This window comes from Microcebus murinus, chromosome 2 (genome assembly GCF_040939455.1).
Source record: "Microcebus murinus isolate Inina chromosome 2, M.murinus_Inina_mat1.0, whole genome shotgun sequence".
Lineage (NCBI taxonomy): Eukaryota > Metazoa > Chordata > Mammalia > Primates > Cheirogaleidae > Microcebus > Microcebus murinus.
The window spans coordinates 87057437-87082813 of record NC_134105.1 but is presented as its reverse complement, the minus strand read 5'-3'; the positions used below and the strand labels follow the sequence as shown (position 1 = coordinate 87082813).

Genomic DNA, 25377 nt, shown 5'->3' with positions numbered 1-25377 from the left:
GAGTGTAGATACAGTGAATATACTCTTCTAGATAAATAGATTCCTAAAACATGTTGTTTCATCAAGAAATTCCTCAAAAATTGTAGGTGCTTATTAGGTTCTAAGATTTTTATCTGGCTAAACAAAACAAAATAAAACAAAAAAGGAGACAACACCCAGAAACTCAAACAACACATTATCTAGAAAGCATTTAGCTATTTCAACCGTGTTACAAATATTAGAGTTCTGATCTAGCCCTGCCTAAAAGAACCCTGTAATTTCAAGAACACTTAGAGAATTAGATGTCATATTAATGCCCATGGGATCTCATTTCCCATGAGTTTCATGATACTCTGGTCTAGAGTTTTCACTGATTTTTTTGCTTACATGGTATTAGATTTAAATTTTTCTTAGAGTTTGGTTTTAGGAAATGTAATGGTTAAAATTGCAAAAGAAATAAGAGAATAGAAGAAATTTGCTTTAGAAAAAGCCTATATTATTTCAGTGGTGCCATATGTTTATCTCAAAATGAAGCTCATCTTTTTAATCTTATTTCTCTAGTAGCAAAACAATGAGAAGGAAACAAGGGGATTTTCTCATAGCTGTGTGGATTTTCCCTCTTTGATTTAAGTGGTGGTGGTGTTATAACCTTAGGAGTGATTAACTCACTTAAAAGTGAGTTACTACATTGATAAGAATTTCCTAAATTAAAAAATGATAACATTTTATAAGCATATTTTCTTCATTACAGGGCCAGAGTGGTTGTAGTTTGTTCAGGATAACATTTTCTTTACCTGCCTTGTTATATAATATTTCTTAAATAAATATAACCTGCCCCTGATTTGGGTCTTGTCAATAATATAGTAGTTATATATCCTTTTTTTCCATGAAAAAGTTCCCATGTAATCCATACAGCTTTCTTCCACATTTTTCTCTGTAGCACTAGCTGATCTAGAAGGAATCTGAAAGCATTCTTCGTTCCCCCTTTGGGCAGTCCAGTAAAGTCTTTTGGTAAAGTTGACAATTTTTTTTTCTAAGACAAGAATCAGGCACAGTCGATAACTTCCCCCCTTTCATTCTGTATTCGTTCTGAATATTTTATGACAAAAGCTTTTAGTTTTGTTACAGAAAAAAAATACAGAAAAAATCCAGATTTGCCAAAAAGGACATACCCATAAAAATGTCTACAACAGTGAAACAACAGTTGAAAAAGCCCCAAAACAGAATTTTTTTACACACTTAGTGTCTTCTATTGTTCCTAAACTTTCACCATTCATTGTCTTGGAAAATGTTCCTACAGTCTAAAAAGTTTTAACAAAATTCAAAAGGCATATTTAACTTAGGATTTCTAATACAAATAGTAAAACAACAGGAATGATATTAATTTATTATTATGTACTTTAGGAAATGATTTATTTATTTTTTGGCTAAAAAGAATAGAAGTTAATAAGCTAACAATTTAATAATACCAAGGTAGTCTTTGTGATCATGGACAGCTTCTCTTTGGTGCATACATTTACACCTCTGAAAGTTTAACTTTTTGATTTTTACTTAAGAGAACATTGGCATGTAGGATTATAAAATCTCAAGGCAGTCAGGATTTCAGCAATGATTTTAGTTAATTAATCAAGAAAACCAATTTAAGGAGAGAAAGAATAGTTCCTCAGTCTTCCTCATTATGAATTGAATTATTTTGGCTATTTTCTATGGTTTCTAAGAAAATTAAAATGGAGGATAATGCTGTATGGAAGGTTTTCAGCTTAACACCTGCCACAAATTTGTGCTAGAAAAATGTTAATTGACAAAATATATGTTTAAACTTAATTTAAGGGACAGAGACAGTTCTTTCTTTATTTCTATTTACATATTGTTCCTCTTTTCTTTAAATGAAACCTCTCTTTTCATGCAGTTTGTATTGCTTACATTTTGTCAAATTGAGGTTAAAGATATATATTTAATCTTTCTGAGGAGCCAAATAAGAGTTAAAGAGGAATGAAAGTATAGATAAAGCAAAATTCTCTTTTTAAAAAAATTAAACCCAAAGTTTATTAAGAACTTCAAATTACATATGTCAAACTTCTAGAATGGAATAGAACTATTTTGGAACTGGAGAAAATGGCATAAAGACTGACATCCCTTGAAACTCTAATTATAATGAAATTCCACTACAATCCACATCCCCACTATATAACCAGGCTCAATATTACCTACTCCTTCACTTTGGCAATAGCTATTTCCTAAAGGAATGAAAAAAATAGTGATTTTGCTACTTTAAGTTCATTAAAAATGGGATTCTATCTTTAGAAAAAAAATTTTCAAGTTTAGAAAAAGCTGTGTTTAGATGAGCTATGGTTATAAAAGAAGTAACAGCCAGCACACAATGTCTAGTCAAAGCAACCCAAATCATTTTGAAAATAAAGAGGAAAAAAAAACTATTAAAATTGGTTAAGGATTTCTAATAATAAGTTAAAAATCTCCAGAGGGAATGGATAAGCACTACACAAATAACAATATGTGTTCACATTCTAAGACCTTCACACTATCTTTTCATAAAGGAAGCTCTATCACCTCTAAAGATGAATTCAGTATAATTTTATTAAGATCAAAACCTCTAGACCTTCCTCTAATTACACTCCAATTAGTCCACCCTCACTGTAAAAAAAAAAAAAAGTGTCCATCCCAAAAAATTAATTATAGTTAGCCTGAGGTATTTTAAATGTGACTCTACAGTCTCAAATTTGATGGCATTTTCCCCCCAAATGGTCTTATTTGTACTTTATTCCCATGACCCCTACAGTCTTTACTACAGTAAGATCATCAAAAATACTGGGAATAAAAATCCTTGAACCTTTCAAAATAGTTCATCCACTTCCATTAAAATAAGAGCTACACAAAGATCTGAAAGAGTGTTGCCTGCTTGGATCCAGAATAGAAGTACTTATTAACCTTTGTTTTTCAGTTTCTTTTCTTTTCTTTTTTTTTTTTTTTTTTTTTTGAGACAGAGTCTCACTTTGTTGCCCAGGCTAGAGTGAGTGCCGTGGCATCAGACTAGCTCACAGCAACCTCAAACTCCTGGGCTCAAGCAATCCTGCTGCCTCAGCCTCCTGAGTAGCTGTGACTATAGGCATGTGCCACCATGCCCAGCTAATTTTTTCCTATATATATGTTAGTTGGCCAATTAATTTCTTTCTATTTATAGTAGAGACGGGGTCTGACTCTTGCTCAGGCTGGTTTCGAACTCCTGACCTCAAGCAATCCGCCCGCCTTGGCCTCCCAGAGTGCTAGGATTACAGGCGTTGAGCCACCGCGCTGGGCCTATTTTTTCCAGTTTCATTATCAAAGCATGGTATGAATAAGATGCTGAATATCACACTTGTGTAACAAAATGGCCCCAGATTTTGAGCTTTTAATGAGACTGAGAAACATTTCATGGCATTTAACTTCGTAAACCTTAACACATCCGTGAGGTAGTTGGGTAAACAGTACTACCTGTTTTAATACATAATAAACAGATGCATGGGTAAAAAAATGACATACATTAAGCAACAAGAGTTAGTATATAGCATAAAGGCTTGGGACCTTCTCTCTAGTTCTCACTCAAAGAATATGAAATTTAACTTTTTAATTTTTAAAAAATCACATCATTTAAGATTTTGTCCATTTATTTTGTAACACTTGCTTATTAATAGATATAGCACCTCTTCCAAAGTTGGTACCCTTATCTTCAGTAATATGGTAAAGTGGGTACAACCCCTTAATTCAGGCTAGACCTTTGCTTCTATCTGAATTAGTACAAAATTAAGACATTATCTCGTAAAAACTATGAGTATCTTGACAATTTTAGTCTGCAAATAAAAAAACAAGCAAGCAAAAAAAACAACAGTTGCTGCCTGCACAGCTCCTGCTGCCTGGCTCCCCGTATTAGCCACGGGTATTTGGAGATCTTAACAACGTGGCAGACATTGATGACAAAGAACGGTGTGAACTTGATCAAGATCTGGATGATGTTGAAGAAGTAGAAGAAGAAGAAACTGACGAAGAAATAAAAATCAAAGCGCGTCAGCTGAGTGTTCAGTTGATGCAAAATCCTCAGATTCTTGTAGCCTTTCAAGAAAAACCTGATGGTCTATTAGAAACACCAGCAGGATACATTGAAAGCTTGCCTAGGATAGTTGAAAGACAAGTGATTGTTCTCAAAAACCTTCAAGTTAAATGTGCACAGACAGAAGCCAAATTCTATGAGAAAGTTCGTGATCTTCAAAGAAAGTATGCTGCTCTCTATCTCTATTTGACAGACAATTTGAGGTTATTAATGCAATTTATGAACTTTTGGAAGAAGAATGTGAGTGGAAAACTGATGAAGATAACAAAATTTTGGAGCAGCTGAAAGAAAAGGCCAAGATTGAAGATGAGAAAAAGGATGAAGAAAAAGAAGATCCCAAAGGAATTCCTGAATTTTGGTTGGCTGTTTATAAGAATGTAATATGGTTCGGGAACATGATGAACCTTTTCTGAAACACTTGAAAGATATTAAAGTGAAGTTCTCAGTTGTGGGCAGCCTCTGAGTTTTGTCTTAGAATTTTACTTTGAACCCAATGAATATTTCACAAATTGAGTGTTGACAAAGGCATACAGGATGAGTTCAAAACGAGATGATTCTGATCCCTTTTCTTTTGATGGGCCAGAAATTATGGGCTGTACAGAGTGCCAGATGGATTGGAAAAAAGGAAAGAATGTCACTTTGAAAACCATTATTAAGAAGCAGCAGAAACATAAGGGACATGGGACAGCTCATACTGTGACTAAAACAGTTTCCAGTGACTATTTCTTCAATTTTTTTGCACCTCCTGATGCTCCTGAGAGTGGAGGTCTGGGTGATTCTACTGAAGCCATCCTTGCTGCAGACTTTGAAATTGGTCATTTTTTACATGATTGTATAATCCCAAGGTTAGTGTTATACTGCACTGGAGAAACTATTGAAGATGATGACAATGATTATGATGAAAAAGGTGAAGAAGCAAATGAGGAAAGGGAAGAAGAAGGAGATGAGGAAAATGATCCAGACTACACCCCAAATAAGGATCAAAACTTAGCAGAGTGCAAGCAGCAGTGAAGCAGGATGTATGTGGCCGTGTGGATAATCTGCTCTGGTCTGCCTTCTGCTTCCCTGGAAAGGATGAATTTACATCTCTTGTGAAGCCTATTTCAAGCAAAATTCTTAAAACATTTAGTAATCAGTAGCCACATTGTAATTCATGATCCTTTTAGCATTAGATGACATATAGGCTGAACTATATGAAATTGCTAATGTTTGACAAAAATTGCAGTTTCTTGTGGTTTAACATAGTACTTTGACTCTAGCTTATTAAGAAAACAAGGTAACTTTTAAGATAAGAAGAGCTGTCAGAGTAGACCAGGGGTCCTCAAACTTTTTAAACGGAGGGCCAGTTCACTGTCCCTCAGACCACTGGAGGGCTGTTGGAGAATGCGGTGCACATTCCACACATGCGCACTGTGGGCCCCGGGATGAGTCGGCTGCTAAGCAGGACAAACAGTGGCGGCCAAAACACCCGGCTGGCCGGATAAATGTCCTCGGCAGGCCGTATGTGGCTTGCGGGACGTAGTTTGAGGACATCCGGAGTAGATGATGGAGTTGATGTTTCTGCGTGACTTTTTTTTTTTTTTTTTGGTAAAACTATAAGCAAATGAGTGTAAGTTGTAGGAAGTCGTATTTTTCTTTAAACATTTTTCCTTTAAGTTCCAGAGAGGAACTTAGAAGCAGTGTTGTGTGTAATAGAAAAGATTCTTGAAATTAGTCAGGAGACCTTTGAGTTTGCATAGTAACTGTGAAGTTGCTATGAAGTAACTGTGAAGAGTTTTTCAGTTCTTTTTACTGATTGCTTGACCTCTCATTTGTTCAGTTATCTCTTCACTAGTCAACAAAAATTTAGTGCTATTTGGAAATCCAAATTACCGTGAATTGGACTTGCTTTTAGTAGGTTATGTGTGCTAATTAACACAAAGTCTATACTCACCTGTCTGAATCTTGTGAAGTTATTGTTCTACATTGGTAATTGATTATCCATAGTACCATGTTTCCTCGAAAATAAGACAGGGTCTCATATTTATTTTTCCTCAAGAAGACACCCTAGGGCTTATTTTAGGGTATGTGTTATTTTTTTAAAGTACGGTACAACAATCTACATTTATTCAAATATAGTTAAGTCATCTTCTTCTGGAACATCATCATAACTCTCCAAACCCTAAATTCCATACCGAATTTCTTGTGACTCTATTTCCTTTAGAACCATTGTCCCCAGTCTCTCATGTCAAGCAATAGAGCTCTCATGGGGCAGATGAGAAGGGCTGTTCATCTTCTTTACTGCTCTGCGACAAAATGCATGGGTTGTGCAGATACACTGCGTAGCCACGCCCATCACTAGGTCTTATTTTCGGGGTAGGGCTTATATTGCGCAAATGCTTAGAAATCCTGTTAGGGCTTATTTTATGGGTAGGTGTTATTTTTGGGGAAACATGGTAATTACTGCTTAATATTGTTATGTCTGACCTACCACATTTTAATTCCCTAAAGAATGTGGATTTGTGGTGGCAAAGCTAGACTGATATAAGTTTTTTTCTAAACCTTTATTGAATTTCCAGAAAGGAAAAATATATTCTAAGACGGGAATTGAGGGTAAGAACTTTGCAAAATTTTTTTTCTCTGTTCCCGCTGGGTTATCAGTAGTAACACCCAGGGCAGCCCTTATCTGGCGTCTATTTTTATTTTTAAGAGTCAGGGTCTGCTCTGTTGTCCAGGCTAGAGTACAGGGGTATGATCACAGCTCACTGCAGCCTCCAACTGCTGGGCTCAAGCCATCTCCTGCCTCAGCCTCCCAAGTAGCTGGGACTGTAGGTGTGTGCCACCATGCCTGGCTAATTTTTTACTTTTTTACTTTTTATTTATTTATTATTACAATAGAATCAGGAGTGAAGTTTTTTTTTGTTACTTGGATGGCTATAATGTGAACTCAGGGCTTTTAGTGTGTGCTCATCACCAGAATAGAATATTGGGTACAACATACACTATTCTGGTGAAAGGATAAAAAAATTACTGGCTAATTAAAAACACATTTTTTTTTTTTTTTGTAGAGGTGAGGTCTTGCTATATTGTCTAGGCTAGTCTTGAACTCCTGGATTCAAGGGATCCTCCTGCCTTGGCCTTCCAAAGTGCTGAGATTACAGGCATGAGCCCAGCCTCTGGCATCCTTTTTAATAGTACATTTTATTTTGAAAATATCAAAATACTATTCACTGCCTCAATGGGTGATATGAAAACAAACCCTGAAAATAAAGAATATGTTATGGGTCTTTGAAATCTTATGCAAATACATAAAAATCATGTGCCAATAGATCTGTGGTTTTTGTTCTTGTCTTTGAGAAGGTCTATTAAGAGAAGAATCTAATGATTTATTATTCTTTGAAGGTAAACCTCATGAATGCAGAGGAAGATGATGATATAAGTTTATTAGATGTTCCTTTTGTTTAATTCTCTCGATTGTACTTGTAGAGAACTTGAAATTGACACACGTTCCCTATTTAATATTGTAAAAATCAACTAGATTAATCTTGTTTAGACTGTTGACTATTTTAGGTAGTAGTCCTGTCACTTTAGCATGAACTTTTCAGAAAGGTAATACTTAAGAAAAGTAATTCTGAGATTATTGACCGATCACCAGAACATGGGGATGAATTTGTGGCCATTCTTATGACTGATGACAAAGTTTCATGTGTCTTCAGAATAGAGATGAATTTGAAAAAAGGCTTGCATATTTGCCTTCATACTTAGTAATCGCTTGAATCACTAGATTTTTATGGTAATAAGTAAAAATCTCATATTTGCTTTATTAGGTAGGTTTCAGCCAAGTTTGAGATGCCAGTTAGCAAGATACTAAAACTTGGGAACAAAATAAAGTGCTATTAGTTATCATTACTTTGATAGGCAATTTAAATTAACTATTAAAATAGTAATGTTGATTTTTAGGACTCCTGTCCTAGGGAGAGAAGTACCATTTAAAATTTCATATGTCTTTTGATCAGCAGATCAGTAGATTGGATAGAAATTTCAATTATCTACTCATAAAAAATGTTATACTTCTGTCTTTTTTAGCTCAAACCAGAAAATTGGTATGTAAAAATTTATAGAATCATGCAGTACCTTCTACTCAATAGCTCTCAGGTATTCAGAATATTGGAAATGTAAGCACTAGTTTCTAGGAATGTAGTAATGTTGGTATATATTCATTGGAATGGCATAAACCACACCAAATCATATTTCTCTGACTGTCTTTAGTAACTTCATCTTCCTTCAGTTTCTCACCTTGTGTCTGGTAGCCCCACATCTCACATCAGGTTTTGAGTAGTCTTGTTGGTTACCATGGGGTTATCTCTCATCTTCTCACCTGCTCTACCTGATGTCACTAGTACCGTTTGATTGTGAGCTTGCTTATTAGTGTGCATGGGGCTGGTCTGGTGCTCCAGAAGATGCCAGGCTCTGCTGCTGCTACTGCTTCCTGGCTGCCTTTGTGGCCTCTGTGGGGTAAGACTGTTGGGTACCACCATGGTAGTGAAGCCTTGGAGGCCGAGTTGGGGCCATTGGAAACCCTAAGGATTCCAGAGCCACACTGTATTCTGGGTAGAAATGGAAGGAGACTATGTGCTCAGCTCTCTTAGTGGGTTGGTACATTTTTTTCTCCTTGGCCTTAGCAGGCGTTGCTAGGGTTGAGACAAAGGAACAGTTGTGAGCAAGATATCATCCTGAATCTTGCCTTTGAGTCCTCTTTTTTTTTTCTCCTGGCTGCTTTGTTATTAGGCTGACTTCTTTTTCATTGAGTTTTTCAGTACTTCATACTACTAGATTTATGGTGCATTGCCTGACCAGTCATAACAAGGCTGTCAGGCCTCTGTGAAACTCATTGATTTGGGGTGGGCTCCAGTTGTAACACAATCCCTCCTTCTGGTCTTAGGGAATTGAATATATAAATGGTGTTAACTAATACCAGAGATTTTATGAAGAGCCTTTTTCTGTGGCAGATACTGGAGTGCTCTTCACCAACCCCACTTCTTCTTTCTGGGTGCATGGCCAGACTACATCCTCCAGTGTCCCTTGCAGTTAGATGCAGCCATATGGCCAAGTTTTAACCAGTGGAATGTGTTAGCAGCGATGTGTATCATTTCTAGGCCTGGCCCATAAAAACCTTCCACACTCTATCCTCCATGTTTTTGTTTTTTTTCCCCATCCACTAACTGAACACAGATGTCCTTGAGGCCTTAGAGCAGGAGTCCTCAAACTTTTTAAACAGGGGGCCAGTTCACTGTCTCTCAGACCGTTGGAGGGCCAGACTATAGTTTAAAAAAACTATGAACAAATTCCTATGCACACTGCACATATCTTATTTTGAAGTAATAAAAACAAACGGGCAAAAACACCTGCATGTATCCCACAGGCCGTAGTTTGAGGATGCTGCCTTAGAGGATGGTGAAGGCACAGAAAGGATGGATCCTGGTTGCTGAATCACCATGTAAGGGAAAGTTGCCTGCTAACCAGGACCACTGTTGTAGGATTAGTATGTGAATGCAAATAAACTTGTAGCAGGTTAAAAACACTGAAATTTAGGGTTTGTTTCCTACAGCAGTTAGTGTTACCCTTTCACATCATTTTTCAGAAGTCCTCAACATTTTTAACTGTTATATACCTGAGAGATGAGACACACTCATCATATTCATGATTCACTGTGGCAGGGAGAAGATAATTTCAAGAAGATCATGGAGGTTACCATAATCACATGCTGCAAAAGTGTTTTAACAGCAGAATTTCAGAGAAATGTTATTAGATTTAGCAATAACTAGACCACACTGTTAGAACAGTTTTAGTTGAGTGGAGGTGGCAGGAGACAAGATTGCAGAAACATGAAAAATGAATGGTAGATGAGCAAATGGAGACAGTGAATGAAGTTGTCTAATATATTAATATATTAGATCCCAGCAACACAATAATAGGATTGTAAAATTCTTGGAAAACAAGGGAAACCATTTGTTAAAAGATCTCAAGGGGCTGGGCATGGTAGCTCTCACCTATAATCCTAGCACTTTGGGAGGCCAAGGCGGGAGGATCCCTTGAGGCCAGGAGTTTGAGAGTAGCCTGAACAACACAGCCTGTCTCAAATAAATAAATAAATAAAAGGAAAATATTACTATTTCCAGTATGCAAGGAAGCATATCCTTGGCAATGAACTGCAGTCAAGATGAACACTTTTAATCTGTCACAGGGCTAGTTAAAAACAAACAAAAAAGATCTCAAGGTGAGGATCTTCAATGATGTGGTAACAAGGTAACTGTATTTCCCTGTTTGCTCAGGATATTGTTGGTGTATGTCTGTTAACCTACCATAATTATTAATAGTGACCCTTCCCTCTTAGCTATAGTCGAGATACAAATATTATACAGTTACCCCTATACAGGGACAACTTCATCTGAGTACACAGAGGGTTGAGATCTGAAGGAGCAGCTGTGAAACACAAAGTTAACTCATGAATAAATTTCCATTGCTTCTGTGGATTAGTCTTTAGTTACACCTTACAAGGGAGTTAAAAGATTGTGTTTTTTGTTTTACTTTAATGACATTATAGAATTAGCCCTAATATAGAACTGTATATAGGAAAGAGAATGTTGGATAGCCGTTACTGCTCTTGAGTCTCTTTTGGTCTGGTTTTTCTCTGGGGTAGTCTTTTTGTGTCCTGCTTTGTTGTAAAAAAATAACTTTGATTTTTAAAAAGTGACACATTAAAAACTAGCAGCAGTATAGATAACATTTGTTTGTATTTGTGGGATGGGAAAAACCTTTCTGTGTAGAAAGAAGGTGTAGAAACAAGTGTAGAAACAGGTGTAGAAACAAGTGTAGAAACAAGGACTCATAAAGAAAATGTGTAGTTGTAGAAACAGGTGTAGAAAACAAGTGTAGAAACAAGGACTCATAAAGAAAATGTTGATAGATTTTTCTGTGTGAAAATGGAAAACTTATGAACCCTAAAAGATAACCCCAAATAAAAGGCATATATTGACAAAATATATAATATTTATAGCAAATATAATGTCAAAAGCTTTTCCTCCATAAAGAATAAGGATAGATTTTAATAGAAAACACATATCTCCTATGTCCCAGCATAAATTATTGCATTTAATATTCCCAGTCTTTCTGTTATCTCAGTTTTACAGATGATGGTTAGATAACTTGCCACAACCACATGACTAATAATAGGTAGAACAGTAATTTATACTCCTGTGGTCAGATTCCAGAGCACACACTATTAACTGCTACTCTCCTAGATCAATACACAAATGGAAAACTCAAAACAAGAATGCTCAGAAAACACAGTTCTCACCCATATAAATTCACATAGTCGTACATATACTTACATAGCTTATTAATACAAATGACCAACAAATGTGCTTAAATCTGTTCAGAATGGTGGCCAAATCAATAAAATTTAAAAAAACCCACAAAGCTTCATTTTTGTCTATAAGATTGGAAAATATTTTATTTCATATGAAAATACTGAGAGTTGATAAAGGTGGAGTGAAATGTTGGTAATCATATCCTTTGAGTAGCATTTGTGTGATACAATGTTCTCTTTTCTATCACTGATGGAGGGGTTGCTGATATGCCGTATTTGGTAAGGATTTAGCACCGTGGTAAGGATTTAGCACGGTGTGTCCAAAACCTAAAAATTATTTATAGTATTATACTTTTAAGAATTTATCTAATGAAATAAATATTCAGAAAGCCTAACGTACTTAAGATACCAGTTTATATATACTATATTAATTTAATAATTTGTAACAAAAAGTAACTCAAATACCCATTCAATAGAAGGAAGTTGGTTAAATGAATTTGCAAAGCTGCATGAAAGTGATAACACTACAGCTATTTGAAGATTTTGTAAGAATCACAGAATGATATGAAAAATTCTCATAGTAATAAAAAATATATAACAAAATAGTATGTACACTATGATCCCAGTTTTATTATTAATAAGATTGTATGTATAAGCCTGGAAGGAAGCTTATTGAAAAGTTAACTATATTTTTTAGTGGTTAGAAGAGGCTTTTTAAACTTTCTTTTATTTTATAAGTTATTAATATTTACAGTGAATGTCTTCCTTAATTAGAAACAGATTTTATTCAAAAAAACTTAAGAAGATTTTAAAGAGTCCTTTAGGAAAATAGCTGTGATTTCAAATGAAATTTTTGGATGGTTATGAATTATGCTTAAAAAGGGACAGGAAAACAAAATTGAGAAGCAAGAAATTAAGAATTTTCTAATAGGGGAAAAACACTTTCTATATACTCCTGCCAATAATATGTATTAATGGTACAGGTACAACTTTGGTTCCATTTTAGTAAACAATTCAGGCCTCTGGTAGTCATTCCTCTGGCCCCAGGATCCTTAGCTGAAAGTGTAGTAACTCAGTTGTACCTATCGGGCATGGCCTTTCTAGGAATCAGCTTTGCCTCAACGAGAATTACAGATTAAAAAAAAAAAAAAACTTCCTGTAATATATTCTCGAAATATAGAGAATCTCGAAATTGAAATCTCGAATTCTCGAAATTGAGAATCAGATTTTCATTTTGTTGTATCTAGTAAAACCTGAAACTTTTGAAAAACATTAAAAAAACCAACAAATTAGTAAAATAATCAATTTCCCTGTATTTCCCAAAATATTATATAAAGAATGTACTATATATTGAATTGGTCGCACATTTTGTAAGTGGGGAGATTCATGTATTTACTGAAACACATTTAGCTGATGCTGCCTAATGGCTACATTAGAAACGTTAAAAGAAAAAATCTCGTCTATTATCTGCTTATTTTCAGCAACATCCTGATGTGGCAGGGATTATTTTTCAGAGCCTGTTCCCTTTGGGGACAGCATCCTGTGGGAGCACTTCTGTTTCCCTTTGACTTCCTGTGTATTTATAATAACTCTTAAACAAGGACAAGAATAGTGTATATGGTGACTTTTTTTTTCTCTTGTAAATAAATATGAAAATAGTGTTCCTCTGTGGATCCATGTAAAATAAATAAAATGCTTTTCAATTTCGTAGGCAAGAGACTTTAAGACTAAAGGTAAAATGAAAATTCACTATTGAAATACAAAATTTGTGTTTTTTCCCCACTGAGTGTTTTTCTAGTTAAAGGTAGGCTATGTGTTACAATCACATTAAAACTGAATAGCTATGGCAGTGACCCTTTTAGAGCACATCTCTTCAAGGCCAGATGATTGGCTGATTGGAAATGCTTATAAGCCAAATGCAGGCTCTCTTCTTCTGCCTCTCTCACAGGTCCCCTTCCTCTAGCTTTGGGAAGGAGGGTCTTCCCTGTTGTCCATGTGGCACCTGCTTCTCTGTACCTCCTCCCAGCTCGTTTTTGCAGCTGTGCCTTGGGCCCTTTCTGCTTTCCCTGCTGGTCTCCACCTAGAATTCAGGATAACCCTCTCCCTCCAAGTTCCATTACTGTGGAGGGTGACGCCAAGGGCTCACTTACCTTGATTGACTGTTGCTTGGTTTCCCACTATGCAGCTCTCCTAAAGGGATTATATGTATGGTAGAGTTTGGTAAACGTTAGTAGATAATAGGAAAGAATGACAGGAAGAAAAATCTTAAAATTGGTTGAGGAAGAAAGCTTTAAAAGTTAAAGCCCTGATAAGATAGTAAAAGTTAAGGCTTTTATAAGATTACAAATACTCTCCTGTTACCAGCCTTGTTCCTTTGTTGTGAAGTTCTCTTTCTTTTCCCTTTTCCAGAAAGAATCCTCTTCTTTAAACCTCCACAGTGAAAACTCCCCACTCTGTATAGGGTTATGTTTTACCCTAAGATTAGCCACCCCAGTTCACTGGACACAAGACTCACTCGATGGTGCAGTTTCCAGTGTCTGAGTTTATCAGTCTGGAATAACACCACCGGAAAAGGGTGGGCGAAAAAATTTGGTACAGACAGTATGGGATGAGGTTTGGCTTTCTGTGTTGCAACCCATTCTGAATCTCCTTGCCAGTGCGGAGGTTTGAATATACCCCCTCATTCTTTAGCAGATTGCTAGTGAATTGAACCACATTACTAAAAAGTATATGTGTGTGTGTATGTATCTATATATATATAATATATATAGATACATACACACACAAATTTTTTCATCCACCATACCAAACAATAATGCTAAGACAGTAGTCTAAATCTATATTGGATTAGTGAGGACTCAGAGTTATAAATGATAGAAATCCAATATGAGCTACCATTAGTAAACTAATAAAAGCTAATGCTTATTAAGTATTAACTGCGTGCAATTGTACTGTGTTAAGGGCTTCATATATCTAGTCAAATTCTAATGACAGCTTTATTAGATAGGTATTTCTCTCATCCCCATTTTACATGTGAGAGGCATGAAAGGGTTGTAGGCAATTTAGGATATAAGTGTGAGGGCCAGGATTTGAATCCACATACCCAGAGCTGTTGGCTGTAATGTTGACTCCAGGGCATTATGTCCTAGGTTGGGTGTGATGTGGAGAATTTATTGAGTCATAGTTTTCAACATAAATTGGAACAGCCAGACCATTGGGAAGAGCAGAGTAGAGGTAGATTTCACAAACAAGTGAAACCAGGAATTCAAATACTATTCTCTCTCTCCTTGTCTCTTATCTCTACTTTTTCTCAGTAGGCCTGCTTCAGCTCTTCCCATAGACTGGATTCCTCATCATGGTAGGAACATGAACACTGGTAGATCATGACATTAGTATTTCCACAATTTCTCCCATTGAGGAGACTCTTTCTCAGCTATAGTTATAAAAATCAGTGGGAGAAATTTCCAGATATACAGATAGATGACAGCTGCTCAAGTCTGTGTTCCCTCCCAAAATATCCTCTACACATTACAGAACAAGAAAAAAACAAACAAACATAAAAATGATACCTTCTATGTAACTAAAAAACCGAGGATACCCAAACTTCAAATTAACTAAGTTTTTCAAGAGAGGAGAAACCAAATCTCATTGGGCTATCTTTCATAGTCTTGCCTCAAACCTTTGCCATGAACAAGGATAGTTTGAAAAGCTGCATGGGAGACAAGAGAGTGACCCAAGATTAATATGAAACTCCTGTCACAGAGAAAGCTCACCCACTGGGTGAAAATGCTGGAAATATTTCCAACTCACAAAGACCCAACTATACACTATAAGAGACACACCTGAAACAAAATGATTTAGAAAGACTAAGAATCAGTGGAAGGACTGTGGTTGGCTCAGTTTGGGTCAGCTGCCCACCCCTGGACCACTCAACTGTGGTCAGCAGTGCAGAGCACGTTTGTCCAGTCATCCTGTTCCCCAGCTCCCTTCCTTGGCCTTCTAGCTCTGTCCTACGTAGTAGACTCATTTAGAATCTGGCAATTTCCTCTGGAACTAAATGTTTAAAACAGTGTCCTATAAAGAAGAGGGGTTCTACTCTCAGAAGAGGGAGGTACCGAGTACACAATATACATATTAAGCTTTTAAAAGAACATTTTCTGGAAATTGTTTTTCAATATTGTGTCTGATTTTCTTCTTGTGTAATTGAAATTTGCTTTTAAGTAATTTGCTGCATGAGAAAATTGATTACTTGGTAATGAAACTGTCTAGAGCAAAGCTATCTACCAGAAATATGAGAGCTGTAAATGCAAGCCATGTATGTAATTTAAAATTTTCTAGTTGCCACATTAATAAAGTAAAAAGAAATTAATTTTAATAATATATTTTATTTAATCCAATACATCAAAAATATCATTTCAACAAGTAATCAATATAAAAAGTAAAAATGAGATATTTTATGTTTTTTTTCCTTACTCTTCAAAACCTAGTTTGTATTTACACTTATAGCATATAGCAAGTTAGACTAGCCTCATTTCAAGTGTTTAGTATTGGTCAGTTCAGAGATAGAGAAAAGGATAATCATTTAGTCATTTTAGCATAATGAATGAAAAATAATAATTAAAATCTAAAATGTATTTGTACATGTGGCAATATATTTCTACTTCTTGGCCCAGTTGAAGTATGCCCTGTTTAGTACTTTTATTTTGTGTTTTTATGTTCATGGTACCTATTTTAAATTAGAATATACTTATGGCCAGAACTATATCCAAATATTATGGCTAATACTTTTCTTTTAATTTTGAAATAAAATCACTACATATATGGATGGATTGGAGAAAGACTGTTCTCTCACTTCCTTAACATCTCTGTTTAAATGTCCTTATTACAGGTGCCTTTCCTGAACATTTGAAACTAAATAGCAACCCCTGCCACTTTCCCCAACCCCTCTGACAATTCCTATGCCCTTTACATTGCTTTAGTTTTCTCCATAATTTTTATTGCATCTGACATATTGTATATACTTTTACAGTTGTTTGTCTTTACCTATCTCTCCCTTCCCCTCACATACTAGAATATGATCTCTCTTGAGGTCAAGAACTTTGTTGTATTCACTGCTATGTCACCATGTTCTAGAACAGTAATTTCTTGAGTGTATGAATGAATGAATTTAAGACCATATGGCATTCACTATTGCTGCGTGTACTAGAACTCCCATCGTCATCACCCTGTGTGGCACCCCTTTGGTACCCTCCAACTAGGCCCTCAGTCAGCCTATCTTTAGTGATTCTAGGCAAAACCATTACAGTAGCCTTCTCATTGTCATCTCACTGACTCCAGCCTTCCCTTCCGAGCCATTGGATTGCCTGTCCCTGCTCAGAACTTTTAGTTCCTCCCAGTAGTTTATGGTTTTTCACTTTGGCTTTTAGGGGTCTTTGTAATATGCTTGTATACTGGGCTCTTGCCAGCTAGACAGTTTGCTTTTTATTTTTTTAATACATTCCGTGATTTCTCCTCTGCTGTTCCTTTGTACACAGTGTTTTTTATTCCTAGACACCTCTTTCCTATCCTGCCTTGACCAGAAGCCCTGACTCAGCTTTTGCTACTTCCCTTACTTTTCCTTTGGGCATGTTAAGAACTTTAACTCTGGAGCACTTCCCTGATGGATTGATTATAGAAAGCTTATGAAATATGAATAGATAATGAAATGTCATCAAAGCAAGACACTTGGCATATGTGCCAATGGTTGAGTATCCTGGAATGCGGCGTTTGTGGCTGAGAGAGAAATGGGAGTGTTTGTTCAAGTGCAGGGACTATCTAGAAAAATGGCACAGGGTTAATTAACATCTTTTGATGACCTATTCTTTTACTACCTTATATCTATAAGTGGTGCCAATCAAGAAGGGTCCTTGTACAACTTCTTTAAATATACATGTTGTTTTATAGGAAGTAAAAAGTGATCCAAATGTTCTCTAGCATATTGAAGTAGCAGCTTTTCTTGTATTGAATTTAAAGCAGCAATGCCTGCTTTCCTAACAGCAAAACATTTACAATTTTCAATAGGAAACTTTAGGGAAGCATTTATTCTGATTCTGTTTTCTGGAGGAGATTGTGGTATTATTTCTTCCTTAAATGTTTGGTAGAATTCACCAGTGAAACCATCTGGGTCTGGTGTTTTCTTTTGAGAAGGTAATTCATTACTGATTCAATTTCTTTAGCTGATAAGAGGTCTATTTGTATTATATGTTTCTCCTCTGTGAGTTTGTGTCTTTCAAGGAATTGGCCTATTTGATCTAAGTTATCAAATTTGTGGGCATAGACTTATTCATAATATTCCTTTTGTTATCCTTTCAGTGTCCATGGGATTAGTAGTGAAGACCTCTCTTTCATTTCTGATATTGGTAATTTGTATCATTTATTTTTTCTTGGTTAGCATAGCTGAAAGTTTATCAATTTTATTGATTTTCAAAGAAGTGCTTTTATTTTTATTGGTTTCTGCTGCTGTTTTCCTGTTGCTAATTTTAGGGATTTCAGCTCTCCTTTTTATTGTTTCTTTTCTTCTACCTGCTTTAGAGTTAAATGACTTTTCTTTTTATAGTTGCTTAAGGTGGAAGAGCTCAGATTACTGAGTTTAGATCTTTCCTCTGTTTTAGTATGTGCATTTAATGTTACAAATTTCTAAGCACTGCTTTTGCTGCATCCCATATATTTCAACAAGTTGTAGTTTTATTTTCATGTAGTTAAACTATTTTAAATTTCATTTGAGAGTTCTTTGACTCATGGGTTACTTAGGAATAGGTTGCCTAATTTCCTGATATCTGGGCATTTCCCAGCTATCTTTCTGTTATTGATTTCTAGTTTAATTCCATATTGTCTGAGAATGTACTTTACATACTTTCTGTTCTTTGAATTTGTTAAGGTATGTTTTGTGGGCTGGAATGTGATCTGTCATGATGAATGTTTCGTGGGTATTCTGCTGCTGTTGTTTAGAATATTGCATAAATGTCAGTTAGATCAAGTTATTGGGTGGTCCTATGTTCTTACTGATTTTCTGCAATAGGGCATTTTAAAAATTGCTACTTTAGAGCACTGCATGGGGCCTAGTAATTTAAAAGTATGAGAGCCATTCCTGAAAGGGGCTAATTTATGACTTGAGAATATCAGAGGCATTGTGCACAAGACATTTACAAGGAGTATATGTGGTGGTTGAAATATTCATGGGTGTATCATGCACTTATTTCCCTTTAAGAGATACTTGTTTTGAGTATGCACACGGTGATGCAATTTTTAAATGTAAAATTATTACATGCCCATACAAAATGTATAGTGAAAAGAAGAATTTACACCTAATTGTTGACCATAGTTATAATATCTGGGTAATAGGATTAAAATTGTTTAAAATATTTTTCTGTATAATTCCCTATAGTTTCTAAATGTTTTATAATGAATATGTTTTATTTTTGAAGAAGAACAGAAAGTTTATTATGGTTTATTGAAATCTGATACTGTCTTGTGTGAAATGAAGTTAAGGAGCAGACACAATGAATACAATTGCATGCGAATAAGCATTGTCATAGCTAGTGCTTGATTATTCATAGTGGTCAGGGAAGAGCTTGAATGGAAGAGTTACTTAAAATCCACTGATAATTCCAGCAGGCTTTTCGAAGCCATAATTGTTATCTGATTGGCCCACCAGACCTTTGCTAGCTTTAAAATAATAAGTTTATTTCCATATGGCTTGGAGGGGCTACAAAAAATATGTAGATAAGTATTAAATGTATATAAATAAAAATTAGAAAAATTTTCTATAAATTTTTGGTAGTCTTAATTGTAATTGTAAGAGTAAAAAAAAGGGGATTTGAGCAAGTACATAGTAATATTTCCTTCAAAAAGGATTGGCTTAACGTCAGTTTTTAAATTCCACTCCCCTAATACCTGACATGTTCTTAGGTCCATGTACTGTGACTTCCATATGGATGGTTTATTTGCTAATTAGATTTTACCATGAAATTGATTTTACACATCTTAGAATCAATTTGAGTCTTATTATGAAATGCTTAATTTTAGGTGAACTTTTTACATGTATGGTCCTCAATGGGAAAAAGACAAGATAGTCTGAATAAATAAAAAGTCTGACATGGTAGATTACATTTAAAGTGATATGGTTTTATGTATTAGGGGTAACTTGAACCAGTTACTCTTTATGTATATAAGTGATATTTGTAGAATGGCTTCTGTGATCTTTACCCAATTCATTGCTTAGAAAATTTAACAAATGTTTAGATTAAAGGTAATGGCCTTTATTATAATTTAGATTATTGTAGATTATCTATACTGATTTTTAAAAATCAAGAACTTGAAAATTAGTCCCCAGTGCCACTCTTCTTGACCATGTTTCACTCCCAGAAGCAACTGCTTTTGATTATTCTTACTTGTGTTCTTCTAGTATTTACCATTATAGCTCTAAATGGTACATTTATACTGGGTATTTTTGGTTTATTTTAAAAAGACTTTATTGACTCTATTATAATAACTAGGGATTTTACTTTCTTATGTTTTACATGTTCTTTCCTTTTTTTCCATTCAGGAAAAAAAGGTATTTTTTAAAAAGAGTATTTATACTATTGCCACTATGGAAATAGTGATGCTATGTAATTTTAAATTCATTGTAATGGATGACATTTACATAGTGCATATAGTACCCAAGCACTATCACAATTATTAAAAACCCTAATTTATTAATTTTTTTCAATGTTGACTGAGTGCTCCCTAAGGGATAGGTTCAGTGCCAGATATTGAGGGAACATAATGAATAATCATTTTCTGTCCTCAAGGACAGAAATCTTATTTGTGAAAGAAAAGATGCAGCAGTCATAATAGAGGCATACAGATATGCTAAGCAAGCCAAGGAAGTAGAGCTCTACCTTGCCTGGCTAGTGAAGACTTTTAGGAAAGTTAGTTCCAGAAATGAGCACTAAACCAGGCAGTAGTTATCCAGGGTAGACAAAACTGAGGGAGCTTTAATGGCATTGGGGTTAGTGGCAGGAGAGAAAATCACCTCATGTCATTTTGTATTCTGTACAGTAACAGAATTGGACACATAGTAGGTTCATAGTACACATGTGTTGAACTTAACCTTTTAGATAAAGCAACACCCTTATGTTGATTTCATAGCAGTACAAATGTCCATGGAATAGACACAGATAGAAATACTGTGCATTATGTAAACGGACCTGTAAAGAGTGATCAACCTTGAATGATGCCATCTGAGGTACAGGCAAAATCCAACCTGGACGTACAGATAGGAAGGTCGTAGACAGTGAACTCTAGGGTCCTCTAGTGTCTTATTAATTTTTCTGCATAATACGGTGCCTGGCATATAATTGATACTACTGTATGTTGAACTAAATTGGTAAAAAGAACATGATATTTGGACCTACGTTTGGTTATAGATGAATGGGAGTTTATAATGTCAAATTGTGAGAATGTAAGAAAGGTAAGACATTGTTCTGCAAGTTGGATCACAAATGTGTTTTCATAAGAGCAAAGGATAATACTGTGGTCATAGTTTTATATTTCTGCAGACATATCTTGGAGATTTTTCAGGTTTGATTCCAGACCACCACAATAAAGCAAATATCACAATAAAGTGAGTCATATAAATTTTTTGGTTTTCTAGTGCATATAAAAGTAATGTTTACACTATACTGTTGCTTAAGTTATATTTACACTATGCTATCTATACTGCTAAGTATGCAAAAGCATTATGTCTAAAATACAATATGCACATCTTAATTTAAAAATACTTTATTGCTAAAAAATGCTAATGACTGTTAACAAAAAACCATGATATCTGTGGAGGAAAAAGGGAGGGCTTTATTTTTTATAAAAAACAATCTGCGGATTGGGGAGGCACAGCCTTCAGTACTAGTGGAAATGTACTCCCTGAAGAACAGAGGGAGGATCTGGCTTAAACAGGAAAAGTTCTTGCCCTGGTTCTTAATCAGGTCTGTTTATGCAAATGAAGGATTCAAACTTGTTCAGTTCTGACTGGTCAAAATAGTCAAGCCCTGATCAAGGCCCCAAACCAGAAGTCTCAGTTAGATGTTTCTTTCAAATGGCTAGTGGTAGTGGGGGGGTGGGGGTGGGGTTTGGTGGCTGGTTTGGTTTGACTGTAAAAAGTGAGGTCCTGTGACACTTTCACAACATCTTTCTGAGAACATAGGATGTGTGATTGCTCCCTCATCTAGCTTTGGCCACTTGGTTTTTTGTCTTTTTATTTTTATTTTATTTTTCTTGAGACAGAGTCTCACTTTGTTGCCCAGGCTAGAGTGCTGTGGTGTCAGCCTAGCTCACAGCAACCTCAAACTCCTGGGCTCAAGCAATCCTACTGCCTCAGCCTCCCGAGTAGCTGGGACTACAGGCATGTGCCACCATGTCCGGCTACATTTTTTAATATATATTTTTAGTTGGTCAATTAATTTCTTTTTATTTTTAGTAGAGATGGGGGTCTTGCTCTTGCTCAGGCTGGTTTCAAACTCCTGACCTTGAGCAATCCACTCGCCTCAGCCTCCCAGAGTGCTAGGATTACAGGTGTGAGCCACTGCGCCGGGCCTCTTTTTTTATTTTTTTAAGTTATAATAATAATTTTGTAGAAAGCAATGAAGATTCACATACGTAGTAAAATCTCAGTTCTTTGGATTGAATGGACACTTATGGGACACAGAAGTTGTATTCTCACATATATTACCATATTTACCATATTTATCAATATTACCATATTTACAACAACCTCTGAAGTTGTTATTAGCCCCATTTTAGAGATGAGGAAAAAATGTCTGAACCAAGTTGAGTCATCCATCTATCTATCTATTTTCCCTTCCCTTCCCTTCCCTTCCCTTCCCTTCCCTTCCCTTCCCTTCCCTTCCCTTCCCTTCCCTTCCCTTCCCTTCCCTTCCCTTCCCTTCCCTTCCCTTCCCTTCCCTTCCCTTCCCTTCCCTTCCCTTCCCTTCCCTTCCCTTCCCTTCCCTTCCCTTCCCTTCCCTTCCCTTCCCTTCCCTCCCCTCCCCTCCCCTCCCCTCCCCTCCCCTCCCCTCCCCTCCCCTCCCCTCCCCTTCCCTCCCCTTCCCTCCTTCCCTCCTTCCTTTCCTTCCTTTCCTTTCTTCTTTTTTTTTTTTTTCTTTTTTTTTCAGAAATGGAGTCTTACTCCAACCTGTTGCCCAGGCTGGAGTACAGTGACATGATCATAGCTCACTATAACCTGAAATTCCTGGGCTCAAGTAATTCTCTCTTCTCAGCCTCCTGAGTAGCTACAGGCACATGCCAAGATGCCTGGCTAATTTTTAAGATTTCTTTTGTAGGGACAGGGTCTCTCTGTGTTGCCCAGGTTGATCTCAAACTCCTGGCATCAAGTGATCCTCCTGCCTTAGCCTCCCAAGATGCTGGAGCTACAGGGGTGAGTCTTTTTCCACTTGGTTCTGTTTTAACTTTGAGCATCTCTATTAGCCATGGGGAGTTTTGTCTGTTGGCTGAGGGCATTCTTTAACACGATCATCTAAGCCTTCAATGAGTCATAATCTTTTTGCCAATGGAGTCTCTTGCTTTGACATTGATGGCTGTTGACTGGGTGCTGGTTGCCGAAGGCTATGGGAATTTCTTAAAATAGGACAACAGTGAAGTTGGCTGCCTCAATTGACTCTTCATTCAAGAAAAATTTCTCTGTGGCATGCGATGCTATTTGATAGCATTTTACTCTGAGTAGGACTTCTTTCAAAATTGGAGTCAATCCTCTCAAACCCTGCTGCTGCTTTATCAACTAAGTTTATGTGATATTCTAAATCCATTGTTGTCATTTCAACAATGTTCATAGGATCTTCACCAGGAGTGGATTCCATTTATAAGGAGAAACTCCTCCTTTGCTCATCTATAAGGAGCAAGCAACTCCTCATCCATTCAAATTTTATCATGAGATTGCAGCAGTCCAGTCAACTCTTCAGACTCCGCTTCTAATTCTAGTTCTCTTGTTATTTTCACCACATCTGCAATTATTCCCTCCACTGAAGGCTTGAACCTGTCAAAGTCATTCATGAGGGTTGGAATAAACTTCTTCCAAACTCCTGTTGATGTTAATATTTTGACCTTCTCTAATGATGAAGGTTCTTAATGGCATTGAAAGTGGTGAATCCTTTCCAGAAAGTTTTCAGTTTGCTTTGCCCAGATCTATCAGAAGAATCACTATCTATGGCAGCTATGGCCTTACAAAATGTATTTCTTAAATAATATGACTGGAAAGTAAAAATTACTATTTGATTCTTGGGCTGCAGAGTGCATGTTGTGTTGGCAGGCATGAAAACATTAACCTTTTTGTACATCTTCATCAGAACTTTTTGGTGACAAGGTACATTGTCAATGATCAGTAATGTTTTGAAATAAATCTTTTCTTCTGAGCAGTAGGTCTCAACAGTGGGCTTAAAATATACCAGAAACCATGCTCTAAACATATGTGTTGTCATCCAGTTTTGTTGTTCATTTATATTGCACAGGCGGAGTAGATTTAGCATAATTCTTAAGGGCCCTAGGATTTGGGGAATGGTAAATGAGCATCGGCTTCAAGTGAAAGTTGCTAATAAAGACCCAAACAAGAGAGTCAGCCTGTTCTTTGAAGCCTTGAAGCCTTCAAGCCAGGCATTGACCTCTCCTCTATAGCTACAAAAGTCCTAGATGGCGTCTTCTTCCCATAGAAGGTGGTTTCATCCACATTGGAAATCTGTCGTTTAGTGTAGTCATCATTATCAAGTATCTTGACTAGATTTTCTGGATAACTTGCTGCGGCGTCTCCATCAGCACTTGCTGCTTCACCTTGCACTTTTATGTTATGGGGGCAGCTTCTTTCCTAAAACCTCATGAACTAGCCTCTGCTAGCTTCCAACTTTTCTTGTACAGCTTCCTCACTCTCAAAGCCTTCATGGACTTGAAGAGAGTTAGGGCCTTACTCTGCGTTGGGCTTTGGCTTAAGGGAACGTTGTGGTTGGTTTGATCCATCTAGATTACTAAAACTTTCTTCTTATCAGCAGTAAGACCATTTTACTTTCTTGTCATCCATGTGTTCACTGTAGCAACACTTTTAATTTCCTTTAAGAACTTTTCCTTTGCATTCACAACTTGGTTCACTAGTGCAAGAAGCCTAGTTTTCAGCGTATCTCAGCTTCCCACATGTCTTCCTCACTAAGCTTAGTCATTTCTAGGTTTTGATTTAATATGAGACATGATTCTTCCTTTCACTTGAACACTTAGAGACCATTGTAGGGTTATTAATTGGCAGAAATTTCAATATTGTTGTGTCCCAGAAGAGCGAGAGAGATTGGGGAAATAGCTGGTTGTTGGTACAGTCAGAACACACATGTACTAAGTTCACCAGGTGCTTCGTGGTGCCTAAAAACCATTACACTAGTAACCTCAAAGATCACTAATCACAGATGGGAGGAGGATCAAGATGGCGGATGAGAAACACCGCCAGAAAAGAAAACACCGTGTCTCTGCAGAAAAGACAGATTCTAGCAGAAATTAGAAAAAAGAAGCAAGAAGACAAGCATACAGCAGACGAGGGCCGGAAGGAGGGGTATCTGAGACCCCGGGAGACTCCACGGGAGGAGGCTGCGGAGGAGAACTGGAAGCTGAGACTGCCGGAGCAGCCAAGACCAGCGGGAAGGGTAGGTGGAAAATTCACCTTTCCCCTCCCCTGCATCTGGGACTGCTGGTGGGCTCCCCAGCGGGTGGAGAGACCTGCGGACACCAGCCCAGAGACCGCCGCCTCCACCGACCCTACCTGCGGCTGCCCAGAGAGACAATACAGCCACCAGCCGGAGGCACCTCCAGGGAACAGGACCTTCCCTTTTGGGACCCTACAGCTGACTAAGGGGAACTCAGACTGTGAGCTCCCTATCCACCAGCC

The 25377-nt window shown here is 36.7% G+C and overlaps 1 protein-coding gene and 1 pseudogene across 2 annotated transcripts in view; both read left to right on the top strand.

The window, feature by feature from the left end:
- VAV3 (vav guanine nucleotide exchange factor 3) overlaps window positions 1-25377 on the top strand; it is a 360452-nt gene that overhangs the window by 92847 nt on the left and 242228 nt on the right. The window lies entirely within an intron of this gene.
- Window positions 444-21543, top strand: LOC142868834 (nucleosome assembly protein 1-like 1; annotated as a pseudogene).